The 20,757-nt window shown below is 46.9% G+C and overlaps 1 protein-coding gene and 1 pseudogene across 1 annotated transcript in view; one reads left to right on the plus strand and one right to left on the minus strand.

The window, feature by feature from the left end:
• Positions 1 to 20,757, minus strand: part of LOC8031338 (NAD kinase) — a 292,525-nt gene that overhangs the window by 229,172 nt on the left and 42,596 nt on the right. The gene's annotated exons all lie outside the window — the stretch shown is intronic.
• Positions 760 to 20,757, plus strand: part of LOC121835790 — a 198,981-nt pseudogene continuing 178,983 nt past the window's right edge.

Raw genomic sequence — 20,757 nt, forward strand, 5'->3', positions numbered from 1 at the left:
CTTGAAGGTTTTGCACGTTATCTGCCGCGCCACTAGATGCTTGAAACTCTTTGCTCGTAGATCGGAGGGCAAACTTCAGAGCTGCCTACACCCTCTTCCCCCCTCCCCCCCCCCCCCCCCACCCGCCCTTTTTCCCCATCATAAGAAAAAGAATGCATGTTAAGGCGGCTTTAGAGGCCACATTTGTTCCCTCTGCTATGCTTGCGATTCAAGATACTCATGCAATTGTCTTGTATAATTGTTTAGACAACGGGAAGAGAGCCAGCTCGAGCGGACGTCTGACGTCTTTGTTGTAGGTGAAACATTCACCCAGTGCACCACCACTGCTATTGTTTGGAGTCTTTAACGTGCATAACGCAGTAGTAATACACGACCGTACAACGGCACGACGCCCAATCAGGTCGAAACAGGCAGGGGTGTGGATTGAATCCAGAATCTCCAGATTCTTCTGCGTGAGCTTGGGCTCCACGTGCTTCGAGCTATGGCGCGTAAGTACATGGTCAGAGAAATTACTTCAAGTACAAGTTTTATCAATCTACTTGAAGTAGTACTTTAAATCCAATGTACTTAAACTACCTCCGAATACTGCCCGATCCCTTCACTAATACCTTAATAAGCTTCCCTTAATTCAAGAAAATGTATATAGATTTTGTGTAAGGTATGGTAATTACTAGACTTTTGTATTTATATGAATGATACTTCAATTGGTGCAGTGGATGAGAAAACCAGAGCCGGAGTCATCGTCGCTGATGAAACACTATGGCAACGGGGACTCTGAAGAAAGATGGCTGGCAACTGCACACTATTGTTACGGTGTTCCTCGCTCCTCTGGCATGCTGCGCTGAGCTCACTATAACCTTGCTCCACACCAACGATGTGCACAGTCGATTCGAAGAATTCTTGCCTTCTGGAACTTGCTGCCCACAATCCAAAAGACATTGGTGAATCGAGTGAGGTCGGCTGAGCAACACGTGTTCTTCCTTAATGCGGGGGACTACTATCAAGGTACCCTGTGGTACTACTTGCTGGGGGCCAAGATTGTCGTCGAAGCAGTCAACTACCTTGGGCACGACGCCATATGTCCCTTGGCAACCATGAGTTCGACCGGGGACCCCAAGGGCTGGCGCCACTGCTGCGCGTCAGCAAGGTGCCTATCCTGGGCTGCAACGTGGACTTTAGGAAAGAGCCCTCGCAGAAGAACCTATCGCTTAAAGCATCCATAAGCGTGCGGTTTGGCTCTCAGTTAGTCGGAATACTAGGTTACTTGACATTGAAGTCGGTCCTCATCACGAAAGCACCCAGGGTACGTTTCACTAATGAAACAGATTGCATCAAGAGGGAGGCCGTACTACTCTGTCAGCAAGGAGCCAAGGTTATCATAGCCGTAGGCCACTCCGGATTGGACAATGACAAAGAGATTGCTCGGGCCATTCCTGAAATCAGCGTTGTCGTCGGCGGTCGCTCGCACCTCTTGCTTTACTCGGGGCATACCGTCAACGGCAGGGTGTCCGGCGACTTGCCATGGGACTCATATCCGTTGGTGGTCAAGAGAGCAGACGGCTCGCGCTGTCTCATGGTTCACGACTTCTGGATGGGGAAATACATGGGAAACCTGACGATCACCTGGGACGACCACGAACAGCCGCTTCGCTGGAGGGGACAGCCCACGCTTCTCGATAACAGCGTCGAACATGATCCAGCGGGCCTGACCCTGTTGGACAAGTACCGACCTCAATTGCACGCCGCGCGCTCCAGGATCGTGGCCGGTACATAACTCTTCCTGCAGGGAGCCCGCCAAACACTCCGCTTTGGAGAGTCAAACACGGGCAACGTAATGGCTGAAGCATTCCTGAAGTACCTGGCCAAGAGAATACCCAGAGTCTCTGGCTTCCGGAGCTCTGTCTCTGCTGTCATTATTAATTCAGGATCTCTCAGGACGTCCACACTTGAAGGTATAATAACGTTTGAGGACGTCGTAAATGTGTTGCCCTTTGGTAACAGCATTTCACTTATCAATATGACCGGAGCTCAACTAAAGGGCGTTTTGAGCACGGTGTTCACAAGTACGACGTCAAGGGCGTTATTAAACGTGGAGAGTGCCTCCAGATGGCTGGCATGCGCGTGATTTATAACGTTTATCGCGAGCCCAGGCACCGTGTGATCGACCTTCAAATTGTCTGCACGGCTTGCCGAGTACCCCGCTTCTCCAGTGACGATGGGACTGGACGGCAGGATTGCTTCTGTGAAAGGGGCCTGTGTGAAAAGCTTTTCCTTGCAGTCTGACTGCTTTGTACTGCTCCCAGTTCGTATTATCACAGGTCTTTTCTCAAGGAGATGGCCGGTGCTAGAAACGTGCTTTTATCTACCTGGGGTGCGTCGTTGTGGTGTTCCCTGGTTTCGTGAGCCCTCGTCGTCTTCCAATTGTTCTCGATATTTAGGGTATTTTTTTTAGAGTCCTCTCAGGGCGGCAGCAGCAAACCTAGTGCCTCGTAAGCTTCGTCACGGAGCCATGTATGCCGGCCACGAATGATGATCTATATGATATAATAAGTGACTAACTAAATTTATCTTAATCAAAATAAATCGTTAAATTTTGTCTCTTTTGGATAGGAAACTGTTATTTGCCGCGAAGGTGTGGCTACCCGGGAAGCATGTTTTATGAAATTAGTGAACAACATTTTGTAAGAACCAAGTAAAAGTTATGATGTTATCATGATCCAATGTCGAGTTAAGCTTTATTAGGTCATTGCGTAAAAAAAACTTTGTTTTAAAGGTAAAATGAAATGGTGATATTGTATTAGGAACGAATTCAGAGGAGACTCTTTGCTTTACTTCTAGCATTGGGAATATTGATGTTTTTAACCGGGTTCGCGGTCTAACCATAAAAATGGGTTCAACCTATAATGCTGAAACGCTTCCTCAGCTCGGTCAGCGTTATACTAGTTATACCAGTTACATACCAGCGGAAAGATAATTATATTACCTTTCAAATGAAACTATTCGTTGAAAGAAATAGACACAATGAGACAATTAGCGACCAAAGCGTACCTAAATTGCCGCAATCTGTGGGTCCCTGGCCGCTCTCGGCAACAACCTGCAGATAAGGATACTTAACGCCGGTTCACACATACAGCGGAGCGCTATAGTTAGCGCTACGTGAACGCTCCAAGGAGCGCTCATGTGGCGCTTCGTAGCGCCTGATGTAGCGCTCAGTTAGCGCTTCAGTAGCGCTCTGTTAGCGCTTCAGAAGCGCTTTGTTAGCGCTCTGTTAGCGCTACGGAAGCGCTTTGTTAGCGCTGTCACGCTCCTTGTGCCGTGCTTGCTGCTGCTACTGCTGCGGAACAGCGCGTACACGGCGATTCATTTGTTGTTGTTTTTCCTTTGACATTAAAAGAACATATTGAGGTATTTAGCGCACAAGGTAGAGAGAAGAAGGACAGTAGAGAAAAAAACGCTCTTTTCTGTCCTGTCCTTCTACTCTCTCTCTACCTTGTGCGCTAAATACCTCAATATGTTAGACTACCAACTAGTCCAAATGTCAACTTTACTGCATTGAAAGAAATAAGATGAGTTAAAGAGCCGCTCTCCAAGCAAAGGGTCGGGCAGGCGATCCAGAGTCATGGACTCTGGGCGACTAATTGATTGGGTACGACCTCATCGCTTTCAATTCGATATGCGTAACGCTGGTTTCAAGGACACGCAGGTAAAAATAATCGCCTTCGAAAGATCTCTGTGTCCCGAACCCTCAGCCTAGGAACAAGATTCGCCGGGTACCCGTCGGTATCTCGGTGGCGGAAGATTTCGCGCACCCAGAAGGCTCTTCCGGGGGTTAAGCCGTCCACACACATATGCACTGATCGCGTATGTAAGAGCATTTGTCGCATTTCTATTTCAACATCCCACATGTCCGCCATGGTGCTGCTGATGCACACCCAACCACAGGAACCGAAACCGCAGTGCACACGCTAATCCGCAGCACCGCGGTACAAGAAGCTCTACTGAAGCGCTAACAGGGCGCTACTGAAGCGTTAACAAGGCGCTACTGGAGCGCTAACAAGGCGCTACTGGAGCGCTAACAGGGCGCTACTAAAGCGCTAACCACGCGCTATACTAGAACAATGTCACACGCTGGAAGCGCCACATGAGCGCTCCTTGGAGCGCTCACGTAGCGCTAACTTAGCGCTCCGCTCTATGTGTGAACAGGCCTTTACTGTATTGCTTGATGACTACTTTGCCCCACCGGAAGCCGGCCCGGTACACACAATTGAGGAGAGCGCATTTAGAGAGACTCCATCCAAACTCTGACTTAAAGGCTGGCTCACAGTGCCCCATTTTCTATGTTAAAGGAGCGATGCAACAATGTTTGTACTTTGCGCAAATACTGCTTAAAACGGATCCCTAACGTAAATGACCTATGAAACACGCGTTCGTTTTTCAGCCCACGCAATAGAAGTCCCAGAAAAAAATTAAAGAAAAACGAGCAGCGTTCACCCCCTCAACTCGCAGCCAGAACAAGCGGCCACGTGATCTGGAGCCGATTATATGCCGCCAGTGTTGATCATAGCCACGCGCTGGGGTTGGCAAAGCGCAAAACACGCGCTGAGTTCCAGACATTGTTATGGCTCGGCTGCTGTCGTTGCAGCGATTGGACGCGGGTCACAACCCAAATGCTTCTCGAGCTGGCAATTGTACCGAGCCCAAGTCGAGGGCCCACGCAATGCTCGGGTCCAACCTATGAACCGCATTCAAATATCGTCACTTGTGTGTACTGCGATCCCCGAGTTACGTCATCAAATTTTGCAAAGGAGAGATTGAATGAAAATGATCGCTTTTGTCCTTGAAATTACACCGCAACAAAGGAGTTTCTTGGCCAATGGCGTTGCGTGTGAGCATCCTTGAGTCCCAGGTGTGCCAGTAAGCTCGTGTAGAGAGAAAAACATTCCAATTGAATATCGTTGCACATCTCTTTAAGGAGCTGTGCAACGATATTCAATTGTTTTTTTCGGGGGTCGCGGGGTGGGGGGTTAATGTCGATCGCAGTGTCACTGTCACACGAATTGGCCAGCGCAGAGGGAAGCTTGGCACTCTTCAGTCCGCAAAGCGTTTTTTTTTTTTTTTTTTTTTTTTTTGCAACACCACTTTGAATTAATTTTTCTACACCCCAACAACAATGTCAAAAAATTCAAATGAACATTTCTACTAAAGGAAGGAAAAAAAAAAAGGAGGGGGGGAGGAGGGGTCAAGTTATACCCGCTTTTGTTAGTCCCTTTGTTTTTTCTTCGCGATCGAAGGCGGGGAGAGGACACCAAGTGAATGTATGCCTCTTCGAGAAGCTCGAGGCGGTAAGTGCACGGACAAAAATTAACAGTGTCCTTCTGGGTTATAGTGACTACGACCATTTTCGTAACGTCACAACACGAGACAACGCTCCGTCTACCCTAAAATTCATTAAAAGGGATGTGATAATATGTGTAGGTGTTATTGCCACATGCATGCATGCTCGTTCGTTGCTGCACATTAATGATGTTCTCTTAAAACACAATATGTATCTTTTTTTGTTCCTTTTACCTTATTTGACCCTGTTTTAGAAGCTACTTACTTTTTTTTGTAGTCCAACTTCTAAGGTTGGCCCACTTTATTTGCTTTATTTGTAAATTCCAGCCGCGTTATCTGCATCTCAGTCACCTTTTTTGTGAGTCAGCTTTTTGCTAGCACTTTGAAAATGGTAATAGTCTTCCTTTCTTCTTCTTCCTGTACTGACCCCAGCAGGACGCATCTTACCTCAAGCATATATTTTACAAATAAAACATAATGGTGGCTGACGTAGACTTGATATTCTGGCTTGATGAGAGAGTGAAACTCATGAGTTTCACTCTCCCAGAGCGAGGCTTAGTACTCTGCCCTTCGCTGCCCGTGGCATCATCGGACGTCTATGTGGAGAACACCGGATTAAACTGCAGTCGGTTCGTGCTCCGTGCGTTTTTGAACAGCACCAAGAAAGCTACACAGGGCAAACGTGCGTTTACACTTTCTTGTTTAACCACCGTCCTAATTAAATGTTGTTATGAGTGTCTTTTTTTTTCTCGATTACTTATATTTATTTATTGGAAATCTTTTTTTATTCACCAACGTTTTAACCGAGGCTCGACCTGTTCAGAACCAAAGGAATAAGAATATCGAGCCGAACCTCATTTATTATTGAATTATCAGCTTACTGTTGCAACTATGTTTCGCTATTGTCTGGCAGTATATGCCGGTATAGTAAGATGGACAAAATCCTTATTTTAGTTTTGGCTACATCCTAGATGTGTGATGACTTCTACAGCTTCGCGATTTCGACAATGGAGTATTTTAGTAGATCGTCCCGATGAGTTCGATAACGATATCCGATACTCCGCCGCCGCCTTTGCGGATTCATCATATTGTTATCGGGCGTATCGGAGGTATCAGCACGTTCTACAAAAACTCTCGAATATCAGGCAACAGCTGCAACGAGGAAGCTTTGCTCTATCTTCGAGGTAAATAGCACTTCCATTGCCTCGCTGAAGAAGCCCAATGCAGAGCATAAAGCATTCGTGAGGCACAATATGGCACCCCCATGCAGTGCTTCAGTTCAAATGGTGTTCAGTGTAACAGTCGACATATTGAGTAAGAAATAGCGCAAAACGTCAGACGAGACTTTCGAGAGTCAGCTGTGGCTCAAAATACTCAAGGTCATTAGGGACAGCTTGCAACAATAAGAACTTGAATAACCCTCTTCCCTTTGTTTCTTCCTTGAGGGCAATAATGTTGTAAGTAACGCCACGAAAGTAACGGGTTACTTTTTGGGGTAACGGTCACTTACTTTTATAGGAGGGTAATTGTAATTGTAATAAATGACAATTTATCCTCGAGTAATTGTAAATGTAATTCCTTACTATTTTTGAGTAACGTGTACAAGTCTGCCTGGAACAGTAGAAGGGGTGAGCGTTTCATCTTGCCGGTGTCATGCCCCTGTATATCTTGCAGAAGTCATGCCCCTGTAAAATCTGTATACTGGACTACATCTGGTATACAGATTTTGGCTTAAATTTTACTATGTTCTACTTTGTGCATGCACTTAATAAAAAAAAAAACATCTTGATGTGACTTTAAGAAAAGATAATCGCAGCTGCAATTTAAGATACTTCAACATTTCTTCTTCACCAGTCAGTGTTTTTCTACATGATTCTACGCGATATAATGAAGTAAATAAATTGCAAAGAAGGGACGACAAGTGTAATCTTATTCCCCCCCCCCCCCCCCCCCCTACCAGACACACGCCCATCGTTCGGCGCGTGTTGGGTTAAAAATTAATCGGTCACAAGTACTGCATCAGCACTGAGCGTAAACTCGGATCCTATGACAGGCTTCGCGCAGGAAGTAAGGCCTAAAATATGGCGGCCGCCAATGTTGCTCGACGAACTTCTGAAAAGGGTCAGGCACTATGGAAGTCCTCTCTGCGCTGCATTTTCGGATCTGTTGCACAGTCGCGCAGTCTCGTCAGCGCGCCGACAAATACAGAAAGGAGACTCGTTTTAATGAATTCTATTCATTTTGGGAAATGCTCAAAAATAAATTGAACCTATATATTTGCGAAAAACCTATCGTCCTACCCTCGATCCCTTCAAGTATACGGCGGTCTTTCCAAGATAGACGAGCTCGTCAAAACGGAGGAAAGAGCGTTTAACTTTTTGCTTGTTTTTTTTTTTACACAAACACTTTTATTGAACGAAATCACATCAAAAAAGAATTTGTAAAACTCTTAAATGCAGCGAGGGACGGGTTATATCCAGCGTATACCATTGGCACCGCGCTAAGGGAAGGCAGTAACGCCACTCTATCGATCCCGTCTCAATTTCTTCCGTAATTTCTGTTTTTTTTCTTCCCCTCAAAGGCTGGGTGTACGTGCGTGCGCGTTTCGTCGCCAGCAAAGACGGGAAGGAAGGAACCTTTCTCCAAATCGCACCGTCAGCAAACATTCTCCACCAAAAAACCGAAGCGCGACCGGCGCCACTGTCTTTGGAGATAGCGCGAGCTCGGCCCTTGCTTCCCCTGCTGGAAGAACGTGCCGTCCGTCGGTGGACGAGCGCGCTTCCCCTTCTTTGAGCCATCCTTAGAACAAAAGCAACAAACAAACAAGAGCACACGAGGGAAGGACTAACAAGAAGCTAACGGTCGACACCAAGAAAGAGAAATCGCAGGGCATCCGCGCAAACGTTCGGAAAGTGCCGTCTGTTATCCTCAGTTTTACCATGTACACAACGGACCGCAGAAGACGCTACGAGCTATCAAGGCCAATCCAATGCTCCGTGAGTATTACGTGATCTTCAGGTTGTGCGCAGCACGTGGTACGTTCTCCGTACCAGATTGACTGGGAGGAATAGTAGCGCCGTGCTGCGGTCCATCGTAAGGTGAGCCAGAGTATATATACCAAGGTTCGTCCCTGAGCTGACAGCGCGGCGGGAGCTACGTGCTCGCCGGGCCAATGAACCGCCTCCCTTTCGTGACCTCCCCCCCGTTCTCTACGCGTGGGAATGGACGAGAGCGTGATCACGTGGCGAAAGATAGACAGGTCCATGGAGAACGTACAGCTTCCACCGCACTGTTACCTCGGGGGTGAACGGTGTTCAGTTGAGTTCTTTTTCCCGTAGGCTTGCCATATGTGCGAGGAAGCGACAGCATCGAGACCACCGGCGTTCCGTTATATTCCTCAGCTACTTCAGGGAGCCCGGGGTACCTACGTGCGCGGATTCGTTAATAGACGCCCGATGAGGAATGCGAAGCCGTGGGGCTGTGCCCGTGCACGTCGGCAGAGTTTTACGAGTTGCCTGGCGGGCTCTATATACTTGTTGTATTCTTTGACTGTAATGACCGTTGTTTTCGCGTTGAGCGCTGCCGGACTGATATGGCGCGCGGTGGCGCCGCTTTCCTCGATGCTGGCTTAAACAACGCCACCTTTATCGGTTTCAATTTAAGTGCTCCTCGTGGAGCGCGGTGCTGCTGCCGGGATAGCTGGGGTATACGGCAGGCGCTGCGTGCGATAAAGGTGGAGGGCTTATTTTAGTTGTTGTCGTTCAACTTTCTAATTTAGTAATCGAAGCCGGAACGATTTTGTGTCTCGTCGTGGACTTTTTCCGACGTCGTGTCGAAAAATAGCGGATCCTTACCGCCGCATAGCCCCGGCTACCGTTCAGGTATACGAGGTACGGTACCGTGTCTATGATAAGATTAGCTTCACGGCTGAACACTTGCAAACAGTTGTATGGTGGTCGGGGCTGCGGAGGCATCTTTTTGGACATATGTACGACACAGGCTTGAGTCGTTTCTTTTAGGGAAACGCTCGTGGCTCGCCGCAAATAATCTCGGGGAGCTCCAGGGAAAACAGAAAAATGTGATTTTGTTAATGCTTTGTGCGCGAGGGACAGATTATGTCCCACAGATTTAACGCCAGTCAATCACTTTATGACGACTGACATTACTTGGCTTTAACAACGTAACGTCTAGATTCGTCACGTCTAACAGGCTCGAAATATGTCGCTGCGAGTACACACTTATAGTATTAATAATTCGTCGTAATGATGTTTTTTTTTTTTTTTTAAATTAAGCCTACGTTCGTTTTAGCCTCAGTTTCGAAGTTTTCGTGGATGGTTATTCTGAAAATAATGTAACGCTATATTCACTTACAGCCTATTATGATCATGCTTCGCGATTGGTTGTGCGGCGTCCTTATTGTCCAATGCTGAGATCCCATTTGTTGCAGGGCGACGAAACAATTCACGGGACTCACGACGCCCTGAGTTTCTTAAGTTGTCGGTAGCCTCGTATACATGCACGGATGCGACCCTATAGGGGAGGATATCGAACAGTCCCGCCTCTAGCAGTGCGCTTCAGCTGTGGTATACAACCATAGCCTCCTCTACTGGCGACGTGAGTGATCGAAAGCGTCGTTGTGGTCGGCCCACCACAATTGGCCCAATGCTGACTATGACGTCAGCAAAGGATGTCTCATCGACGGAAATAAGAGGAATGAGACAACCTCAATTTTGACGGTGTTGGCAGTGTTGCTTCGAGAGCGCTATGATTTCAGGCTTCCACCATGCCCATTACAAACACCATCGAACTTGTTGTTCGCAAGGTGATGACGTCACGAAAGGTAACCAAACGAGGGCGCCACCGAAACATCTCGCCGCTAATGGAGGAAGCTATGGGACAACAAACCGTCTGTTCTTGTTTGTTTTTCTATCCGAGATATTGAAGATGACGATTCGAAGAACGCTCCTCGTGCAACTAAAGCACTGGTCAGAGCGAGGCGCTCGTGCCCAGACCGTGCTAGGCGAAGTTCTTTTTTTTTTTTGTTATGCTGCGCTGGTAAACACTAGAGTCACTAAATAAAGCTCTAGTGAACACCGGGCTGTGCGGATAACAAGTTCGATAAAGCGCCCACTATATTCGATCTCCTGCTTAATGGCGTATCGATTCGAGATACGACGATTCTGATTGGGTGTAATAGAGAAAAAAGCGGGGGGAAAAACTGTGAGCGTGTGAATCGTTCTCTCTCAATTCAATGCGCTACCGTCGCATCAATGTAAACGCACTCAGTGACTCTAACCAAAGTTGTCTCGCAAGGCGACTGCGGTGTTCCAGTGTGCGGTTGGGGAAAATCCATGCGCTGTCCCCTTTCCTTGTCGGTCGTTCCGAGAAGGGAGTGGGGAAACGGGGTGGAGGTATTGGGAACTACCAAAGTTTAAAACCTACACAATAATGTTCAGGGTACGAATGCGAAACATAAATTAAGATTACTATATAATTACGGAGATAGGCGTGAGCAAAGAGGAGGTACGACGCACCGCGTGGACAAGGTCGTGCGCTGAGTGCTGTGCAGTTTTCTACGATCCCGACCAATCGCCTCCGAATGGACTCGCATTGCGGATATAAGCTCTCGTGGAACTGTTTATTCGCTCATGGCATGGTCCTGGGCGGTCGGGTCGCGGCAGTTCAGTGAGGATCCGTTGTCGCAGGAGGGTCCCTTTTTCCTGGTCCACGTGGCCAGGTGGCTTGCAGTAGGCGCGGGCAGCGGTGGTCTGCGCCGGCACCCGCGGAGGCGGCCCAGTGCCTACGTCCCCGTGGGTCCATGCGTGACGCCATCATAACTTTAGTTCACAGGAGGCGGACGGCGGTGCATAAGAGAGCTCGTGACCTCTCGTGCTCTACCATAGCCTCCTCCATTAGCGGCGAAATGTTTTGGTGGCGCCCTCCTATGATTCTTTCTCGTGACGTCATTATCTTGCGGACAGCGTGTTCGATGGTGTTTGCAATGAGCATGGTGGAGGCTTGAAATCATTGCGCTCTCAAAGCAACACTGCCATCACCGTCAAAATTGAAGTTCCTACATTACTCTTATTTCTGTCGATGGGAAAACCTTTCCTGACGTCATTGTCAACATTCGGCCAATCCTGGGAGGCCGACCACAGCGACGCTTTCGATCGCGCACGTCGCCAATGCTCACAAAGCTTGGAAGTTCGACGACGGAGCCACAGAGTGCTCGGTCGCAGATTTGGAGCGCGAGGATATGGTAGCACAGAGCATTTCTGGGGGAACCTGGTCGTCAGCGCAAAGCTTTTGCAACGGCCTCGACCCGAAACATGGTTTCAAACCCGACGAGAAAAGAAGCGGTAGCGTGGGGAACGCGAGGAGCACGAGTGGACATTCCATCGCTCGGGAGAAGTGTGTTTCGGCGTTTCGACGCAGCGGGGCGCCCGTCACCTGGCTCTCCTCTCATCCGTTGTCTGCCGCTCTACCTTTTCAATTTCGTCGGCCGCATCTCGTGGTGATCTGCCAGGCTTAGTCAGTATAGAGGGGGCTATGGCTCTACACTAGCAGAGCTCCTCCGAGGTTGCTGCAGGTGCTGAAAAGCTAAAGTTCCCTCGATGCATTGCGGTAGTGGTGGCGTAGTCAAACTGGCTGGTGATATCGGTCTATTATACACCTTTTCCACAAGGGTGCTTAGGATGCTTAGCCATCTTGAACTTCGTCACTTCTGGTATGCGGTAAAGCATCGTTCTGATCTCTCCACGCCGCTAAAAGGTATTTACGAAAAATGCATGATTGTCACACATTCTTGTGTTGCCTCGCGTATATTTTCTCGCATATTCCAGGTTCAAATGTGTTATTATTTGTTCGTCCCGCATACCAGATACGGTACCCACGTGACTGAGAACGCCACAGGAAAAAAGAAACGTCTATACCGACCTCACCAGTCAGTTTAAAGTTCCCTATATAATATTGGTCCTTCCCGAACGGTCGACGGCGGGCAGCGCCGGCACCCACGTGGTCCGCGCATGCAGCAGAGGGGGAGAAGGAGGGTCCGTGATAAAACTTGAAGGTTCTTGGACTACGCGTAGAGCTCGCCAGCTTTAGAGAAACAATTTCTTGTTTCTTTGAATCCTACAGAGAAACAAGCGTATTTAATTTATTATGCGTTTCCACATCTTTGATTACTAAAATAAAATCCACGTTTCTGAAGTTTAGGCAGTCCTTTTAGAGAAATAGGTGCTTTGATTTCGAGTTAATTTGTTCAGTTTCGGTTTATCTGGTCATGTGATCACACACAGCTGCGTTGCTGCTTGCTTCGTAAACGTCGTCGAAGAAGTGGAAATCGCCAACAATTATCGGTGCACTCTGACTGGGACGTTAATTAACGCTCTCATCAAGCACATTATAGGCAAGAACATCGTTTATGAAACTCACTAGAATGGTCGTGTGAGTAAGTCTTCATTTTAATCCTCTCGGCACCTACACGCCCCAACTCGCACGTCTCACTCGATACTGTACAAACCAGGACCAACGAAGTAGGTCCTGGTACAAACTGACGATGGTAAAGGCTACAAAACCGAAGCACCTCCCCGTAGTTCTGCTTCCAGTCCGAGTGCGCGGCCTTTATATTATGCTGAGTTACAAACACAAGGGGATAGATTTGATATGTTACCGCCGCCGCTCGAGTGCAGTGCAGCCTGAGAGCATATACCAAAGCAGGAGCTCACGCTGATTGGGGAGGAGATCGGACAGTCACGCCACTAGCGGCATGCTGCAGCTGTGTCGACAACAAAGCTAGTTTTATTGTTTGTTGTTGATCATTCCTGAACTTGCTATCAGAGATGTCATCTCTGCAATTATTGGCTATCAAAGATATTGTGATAGTAACATGATGCCAAGCCAAGCATATTAACAGAAAGCTCAAAGACGTGCTCAAAGTTTTCGGTTTGCTGTCCCTCCCCACAGACTCGGATTACAGTGTCTGGTCCCATCCTGCTTGCTCGCATAGTCGTTTTGACTTTGTGTGTCCGCAGTTATTTTGATAAAATTCATAATTTAACCGTATGTATCTCTACATACTTTCACTCAAAGGTGACGCTTTAGGCCCACACTAAAGACCCAAGATCAAAGAAAACGCAGGTATCAAAACACAGGAAGTGCCATCATTACTCTGAATGCGTCCAACTTTTCTTCCTTCCACTCAGGGTGACCGAATAAAAAATATGGAGATAACGCTCGACTCCAGCTTTTGAGTAGGTTGCATTCAACGTTACTAAAACACTCAGTTGGGAAACTCGCCGTCGAAACCTGGGCCGCTGGCGTCCACCGAGACCGAGCTAAATGCGACAACAGCGCCACTCTTTATCCATTGTCTGTACTGTGGACACCTTGAGCTTTTAGAAAGCATGTCTTTTGGGGTAAAAACAAACGAAAAAGACTCTTTTTGTATGAAATTTATTGGAGTTTAGTACCAAAAGAGGGGCGCGTTATGTTTTTAAAGTCTTTAGTTTGCAGGGTTTTGCGGCACAATTAATATTGTTTTTATAGAACCATGCCTCAGCGGGCCTTTCAGGTAGCACATCCCGCCCTAGGTGCATTTTAACTTCGATAATTCAACGCGGCGCGTCCGCCGGGGAGACGGGGGTGGTACCCCTGTAGCCTTTTCCGCTGTATCTGTTCTTAAAGCCAAAATAGAAGTCACGTGCAGTTCCTCGAGTGGCCGCTGCGGGAGAAATGGTGGCATTGTGTTCGTCATTAGCTCGGTGCTCGGAGACAGTTTGGGGCCACTTTTTGAAAGCTGACTCTATGGGAGTTTCCCAACTGAGTGTTTTAGTAACGTTGGTTGCATTATATCCGCAAGAAATACATCTTGAATCGAGGAGCAGCGCCAGTGAGGGATCAAGATTGCTAAGGTTGGAAGTAACAAAATAAATACAGCTTATTGCCGCTAAAATCATAAAGAATCGTACAGCACTTCTAAAATTCCAATGAGAATTTCATGACAACTCAATTGCAAGGCGAAAATAAAATGACGAAGATCAACAGCAGTGAGGGCCATTTATGAAAAACAGCGGTTACTGCGACACAGATAAACAAAAAATACTGTGCAAATGCGGTGTCTCAATATTTCACGGGAAAATCTACATACTCAAGTGTTTACACGGTAACACTAACAAAACACGGCAGCATAAAATGGGCAGGAGTCCTTACACCGTGCTTTTTTCTACACACGTTAGGCGTCGGCAATCTTCCATAACTCGAATCGAATGAAAAGGGAGCGATTTTGTAGGTCACCGCAGTCGAGCAGCCGTCAGCTGAAGCCGATGGGAATGAACGGTTGAAACCTCAACATCCAAGGCGCTCTGCATGCGTCTCGGTGTGTGTTTCTGTCTCCAAGTTCCACGCCACACACCGTGAACGTTTCGGTTCTTCATCGTAGGATCGTATTGCAGTTGTAGCGAACATGGCGAAAAACAACTCCGCGAATAGCTAAAGACGCACTGCTGTCGACAGAGAAGGAATCTTGACATGTGATTGCACTTTTGGGTGGATCCACTCACTCGTTTCACCGTTAGAGCACATGCGATGGTTGCAAAAGTACTTTTCCGTCTTCCGGCGACATCACAGACGCATTTTCAGCCCCCTTTGCGATACATATGTGGGGCGGTAGAGCGAGAAACATTGCGCGTCCCGCGCCGCCGAAATACTGGCGCGAAATGTAAAATTCTTTGTTGCCAGTTGTGTTGTCAGGCACTTCCTTAATCAAAACAAAACCAACCCGAAAAATGAAATAAAAAAAAAAAAAACGTTTGCAGCGCGGTGCAAGGTAATCGGCGCCATGACAAAACTGCGACGTTGCTACATGCTCTCTGTCAACTTTGAAACATCGGTTCGAAGTTTTTTGATGGCCGCAAGCACGGAGCGCCGTAAAAGGAGGAGGGAAACAGATTGGAAACGGCGGCACCTCACCTCCCTCCCCCCCCCCCCCCCCCCCCCCTTCCCCTGGAGTCTCTGGCTGCATGCCCTCTTCATGATCGGCGAGTTGTGCGGTACCGAATAACCACAAAAATGCTTTCAAAACTAATAAAATATTAAAAATGCAGCGGACATCAAACTCTTTGATAAATAGACCGGCAAACAGGACTACCATGTCATTTGGACAAAGTCGTGTCTATCAGTCCGTTCATGTTTCCTCCCGAAATTTGTGAACCCTGAGTTGAACCATTTAACCCGCTCAACCTTACTTCGTTGCCAAACTTGAGTTCAAATAAATTCAAGTAGAATAAAAACATAATTTTAGTTCAATATATTCTCATGAGCCTAATTTGTGAGCTGTTCCCAGTGATCGCGAGATTTGAATCCCAGTTAAAAGCGCTTGTGACTATATGTATGTTTGCTTTCCGCCAGCGGCTGAAGACTGACTTTCATTAGATTTCCCTTTTATTATGAACCTTTAAGCCGCTTTGGCGACACGAAATGACTAAAAAAAGGCTAAATTCCATACGTTACTCCCAAACTTGTTCTTATCACATCATCATTAAACTTGATAAAATAAATACATAAAACAACCGAACGTAAGACCGTGCTGCATAATGAATTCTCAAACAATAGGACAAGTCACGAACAAAAACAACTTATATCAGTACAAATGCTGTAAGTTCAAAGTGGCGATATACAGGCGAGTTGAGTAATGATGCAGATGGAAATATCGCACAAATAACAAAGACGAGGAGGTGTAGACGTAAGTTCAAAGCCCCCTAATTTGGGAATCTTGAGATGGCAGAAATGATTGTGAAATAATAGCATTACTTTTGTGAAGTGATGCATCATAATTATTTATGAATTACTTCTTGCGATTTAGTGGCTCTAACTACATTTAACTACTTTTGTAGTTATTCAGTTGTAACTTTATTTGAATTACAGCTTGCATTTACTAAAATATGCATGAAAGTCACCTCGCGAAATCTCCCATTTTGATCAAAAGAAAGCTCACAGTTATTCCCACCGTCCCTGCTTGATTCTATAATAAACGTCTAGTTTTCTCCGAAAGCGGAAACGGGTCCACTGTCATTTTTTGCAACGATATATTCAAGTTATACCCTTTTTTTTTTCCCTTAAGCTTAACAGGTTCGTTTAAAAAAGCCGTGAAACCTGCGATTATGCAGATTGTGCAGGTGAGTTATACTGGCAGAGGGACATAGTATATGAGACTAATCGTAACGATCAGTCGGCTAATTAAGTAAAATATGTTAATTAGCTTTTTAGTTAGTGAAAGTAGACGTAGGGCACGAAAACCAGTAAATCAGTATATTTTTTAAACACATCTCTTACACTTAAAACAAAAAGAGTATAATAATCACGATCAGTAAAGACGGGTGGGGTATTTTATTCATTCAGAAACGCATTAGGAAACGAAACCATATTCTTTGTTAAGAATGTGTGTGTCCGGTAACATTATATTAAACACACACACTCACACGCACACGCATACACACACACACGCACACACACACACGCACACAAACGCACACACACACACACACGCGCACACGCACGCACACACACGCGCACGCACACACACACACACACACACACACACACACACACACACACACACACACACACACACACACACACACACACACACACACACACACACACGGAGGTAAAATTTTTGTCGATTCCGATATATCAAAAAAGAACTACTCCGGATTTCAAAATCACAATAAGAAAAAAATATATATAAAAAAAATAAAGACGGAATGTTCGGTTAGAGCACCGGGTCAATGGTCCCGAGGAGGGCCCGCTTTAGTTTTATGTTTCGTACTATTGACTATAGGGGATTTGCCTCATATTTTGACAAGGTTCGTTCGGGACAACGAGTCACTGCACTCGTGGCAAAGGAAGGTGTTCTGGTCTCCAGTTTGAACCAAATACTACTTGGGCTTCTTAAATGAGAAGGAGTTGTGGTTTTATAGAAACGAAAATTAGGAGTGAATAAATTTGATGGGAGGGAGGCGGAACTATTACGCTTCTTAGTGACTACGTCCACGTATTCAGAGGCTTCAAAGCATCTATTGTTTATTCGAGGAACATTTGTATTCAAGTTTTGTCATGAGACAGTTAGTGTTCCCAATGGCAAGGGAGTGAATGCCAAATCCAGCTCAAGAAATATCATTCGATACAGGTGAATTAGGGTACGTTTGTGTGCGGAGTTTATTTTTATTTTAAATTTTGAGAACTTTTGGAACACAGTCAAGTTAAACTCCAAATTTCGGAGAATGGGGAATCTAGAAAAAATAAAGTTCGTTGAACATAAATTCTTGGGAGAAAAATAAATTCCTAAAAACACCTTCCGGATTCTACGAAAAATAAACTCCGAAAACGCGGAACCATTCATATAAAATGTGCCCTGGAAACGGCCGACCACGTAACCCCTCGTAATTATTTAACAGTCAATCGTAGCTAGGTTGCGATTCTGTTCAGCTTTGACTTTTGTTGCTACTTTTTTTTTTTTCTGTGTCATGGACCGATGGGTTACTTGGATAATCCTTCTACGCTACTACTTTTCTAATCAATAAATCGTTTTCTATCATTTTTTCTTTCTTTTTACGTATACCGACGCATCGTGCCCTATTTAATTTCATCATCCTAGCGAAAGATCGAGGGGATCTCGTGCATCGAGCCATTATTTCCTCTGCCGCCCTTGGGCATGGCAAGAACACATAAATCGTACAACTAGTGGTTTTGTTCGTAGACTACAGTGACCTTGGAAATGGCCGAAACTTGAATTATTGCGCGGCTGTTCTCGATTAGTAGGCTGATGTTTGGCCGACGGCGCAATGATCGGGATATCGATAATCGAAATCCGGCTAGTCGAATTTTAGATCGTGACCACTGTTAGACCTGACCCGAATGGCGGGATGTAAGTTGCTAGAGGAATCCCCATGTCTCCATTTCATAGCCCAGGAAAAGTAAAATATACGTTAGGAACGATTCACATGGTGCATTTTTTTAGTGCGAATTCGGTGCAACGGCAATGACCCGTACATGAAATATTTCTAGTTCCCTGCCTGCGAACACATGCCATTTTCTGCATTTGCGGATTACACTATTTGAAGACTTATTTACGTCCGAGAAAAATGGTTGAATTCATTCTTGAACGAAGCGGTGACAGAAAATGTTCTCATCCTTATACTACGTCGTAATTTAAAATTGACTAGGAGATATGAACCGCTGTATTGCTCCGATACCATAACCTGCCAAATGATAATAAAAGAAACAAAAAAAAAAAAAAAAAAAAAAAAACAAGCTGACCATTTCACGGAAAACAGCACTGGCGGGCTTCCTTATTCGTGCAACGGAATCTGAACGAGAAGTATCCATAATTGTATCGCTGAAGTAGGTACACGACTGCAGCTACTCTACACCGCTCCCCCAAGATCAGACAGCGAATCTGCCGCGTACAGATACAAAATTCAAGGCGGGCGAAGTCAACCAGACGCCTCGCCTCTTCGAGCATCGCATTGCAGACTCACGTCGAGAGATCGCAAATAATCCTCGTGACCTTCGACCTTCCCCGCGTTCCGTGGCTCCTTGCATGTACCCCGCGCGCTTCGGTGCGCATCTCTGCACAACTCTTCCCTACTCCGCCCAAATATAGAAGCCCGCGCAGCGCGAGAAACGACAACAAAAAAATCAAAGAAACCTCAAAGGTCCACATGGCGTCCTTGGAAGCATATACACTTCGTCTCACGTTACGGTAGAGCGCAGCGGACGCTACATAGAGTCCCAGCCAATCCAGTACTGTGAACGTATCATGTGACCACGCGCCCAACCCGGCGCTGCAACCCTCTCCCGAAGGTCCCGTGACACACACGTGCCGTCGCATTGGCTTCGGTGGTTCATAGCGTGTCCCCTGCGGCCCATGGTAAGGTCAAACCGAGTGCACGTTCACGGCGCGTCCTGAGCTCTACGGCTGCAGTCTTCTCACGCTCGATCTTGATCCACGAAGATGGGAAGCAAATGAGACCAAGAGCGGGTGCACCGCCGCGACCTTTCACTCTCGTTGACTCGGAGCAGCCGCGCGGGGCGGCAGCGAGGCCGAAGGGGTCAGACGAGATACCCAGATGAGGTTGGAGGCTGCGCTGGGAGGAGAAATCCGAAATCGCGCGATGGCGCCTTGCGATAGAGGGCTCGAGGGGAGGTGACCCTCCGACTCGGTCGCTTCCTATACTCCCTCCAGCCCTTAAGCTGAGACTGCGGTGAAAACTACGCACTCGAAGGTCCAACCAACCGCCTCCCTTTCACTAGCCTGTCCCACACTCTCTGCGCGTGGGCGTGGGCGAGAGTTTGATCACGCGGTGAAAGAGAGACGCATCAGTGGTCCAACGAGCACGTAGCTTCCATCGCACCACCAGCTTAGGGGTAAAGGGGAGTATAGTGCTCGGCGGGTGCCCTGGAACTGTGGGCTTGTTTCGGTTCGTATAAACCCTTCATTCAACCCAGACCCAAAGAGGAGGTACATTTTTCGCGGAACCAGACCAAAATAATAAAAAAAAAAAAAGAAATTAAAAAAAGCGCGTGTTCAAAGTGGCACGTTTGGGTGACAGATAAATGCGTATGTAGGTTCAGGGAAAGCCGGTCTACATTTCGCACTGACGCGGGGGTTTATTCAACGGCGAATTCGTGTCGACCCAAGCATTCTCTGGAGCATTTTTTGGGAGCGATTCACTTTCTGGAGTCCCATTTCGCAAGTGGGCGAGACGCGTAGTACCAGTGTACTTGAAACCACGGTTTCAGAGAAACATATAGGCGCTCAAAAATGCCTGCGTCTGTGCTGCCTGTACCGGATTAACAATGACGGATCGTCATTGGCTGACGTTCGCCAGAGATGGCGGTACCGTGGTTTAATGTTCGTCCGGTCTCAGGAGAAAAGTGGTGTCTACACCTTTGCCAGAGCGTATACTACCTAACGCACCAACATTTACAGGTGGTCATTATTGTGCGAGTTGTCGGTGAATTAACAACGACTATGAGGCGTACATGATCATTAGCGCAATGTCTGTTTGTCCACGTCCCCGCAACGCACACAGAATGCCATTTGCCATGATCTACTGAAAACTTAGAAAACGAGGCTTGATTCACAAACGGAATCGGCACTAGGGCATGTAGTGATCGAGCGAAGCGTAACCTTCGAGTCGTCTTGCAGGTCATGCATTCAACCCGAACTGATTGCGCAGGGCTTCGAGCTTGTTCAAGGTCAAACGAAATTATCCTACGTTTAAAGCTCTCTCGCTGTCAGCAGGCGCTCATCAAAGTACTTAGCTTGGACTACATAAAATGATTGCACTGAAGCGACCTTCGAGACTTTATTTGTGGCCTCCAGGTTTCGCTTCGCGATTTGGTGGATATGACTCATCA

This window comes from Ixodes scapularis, unplaced genomic scaffold (genome assembly GCF_016920785.2).
Source record: "Ixodes scapularis isolate PalLabHiFi unplaced genomic scaffold, ASM1692078v2 PGA_scaffold1__304_contigs__length_218370807, whole genome shotgun sequence".
In the NCBI taxonomy this organism is placed as follows: Eukaryota; Metazoa; Arthropoda; class Arachnida; order Ixodida; family Ixodidae; genus Ixodes; species Ixodes scapularis.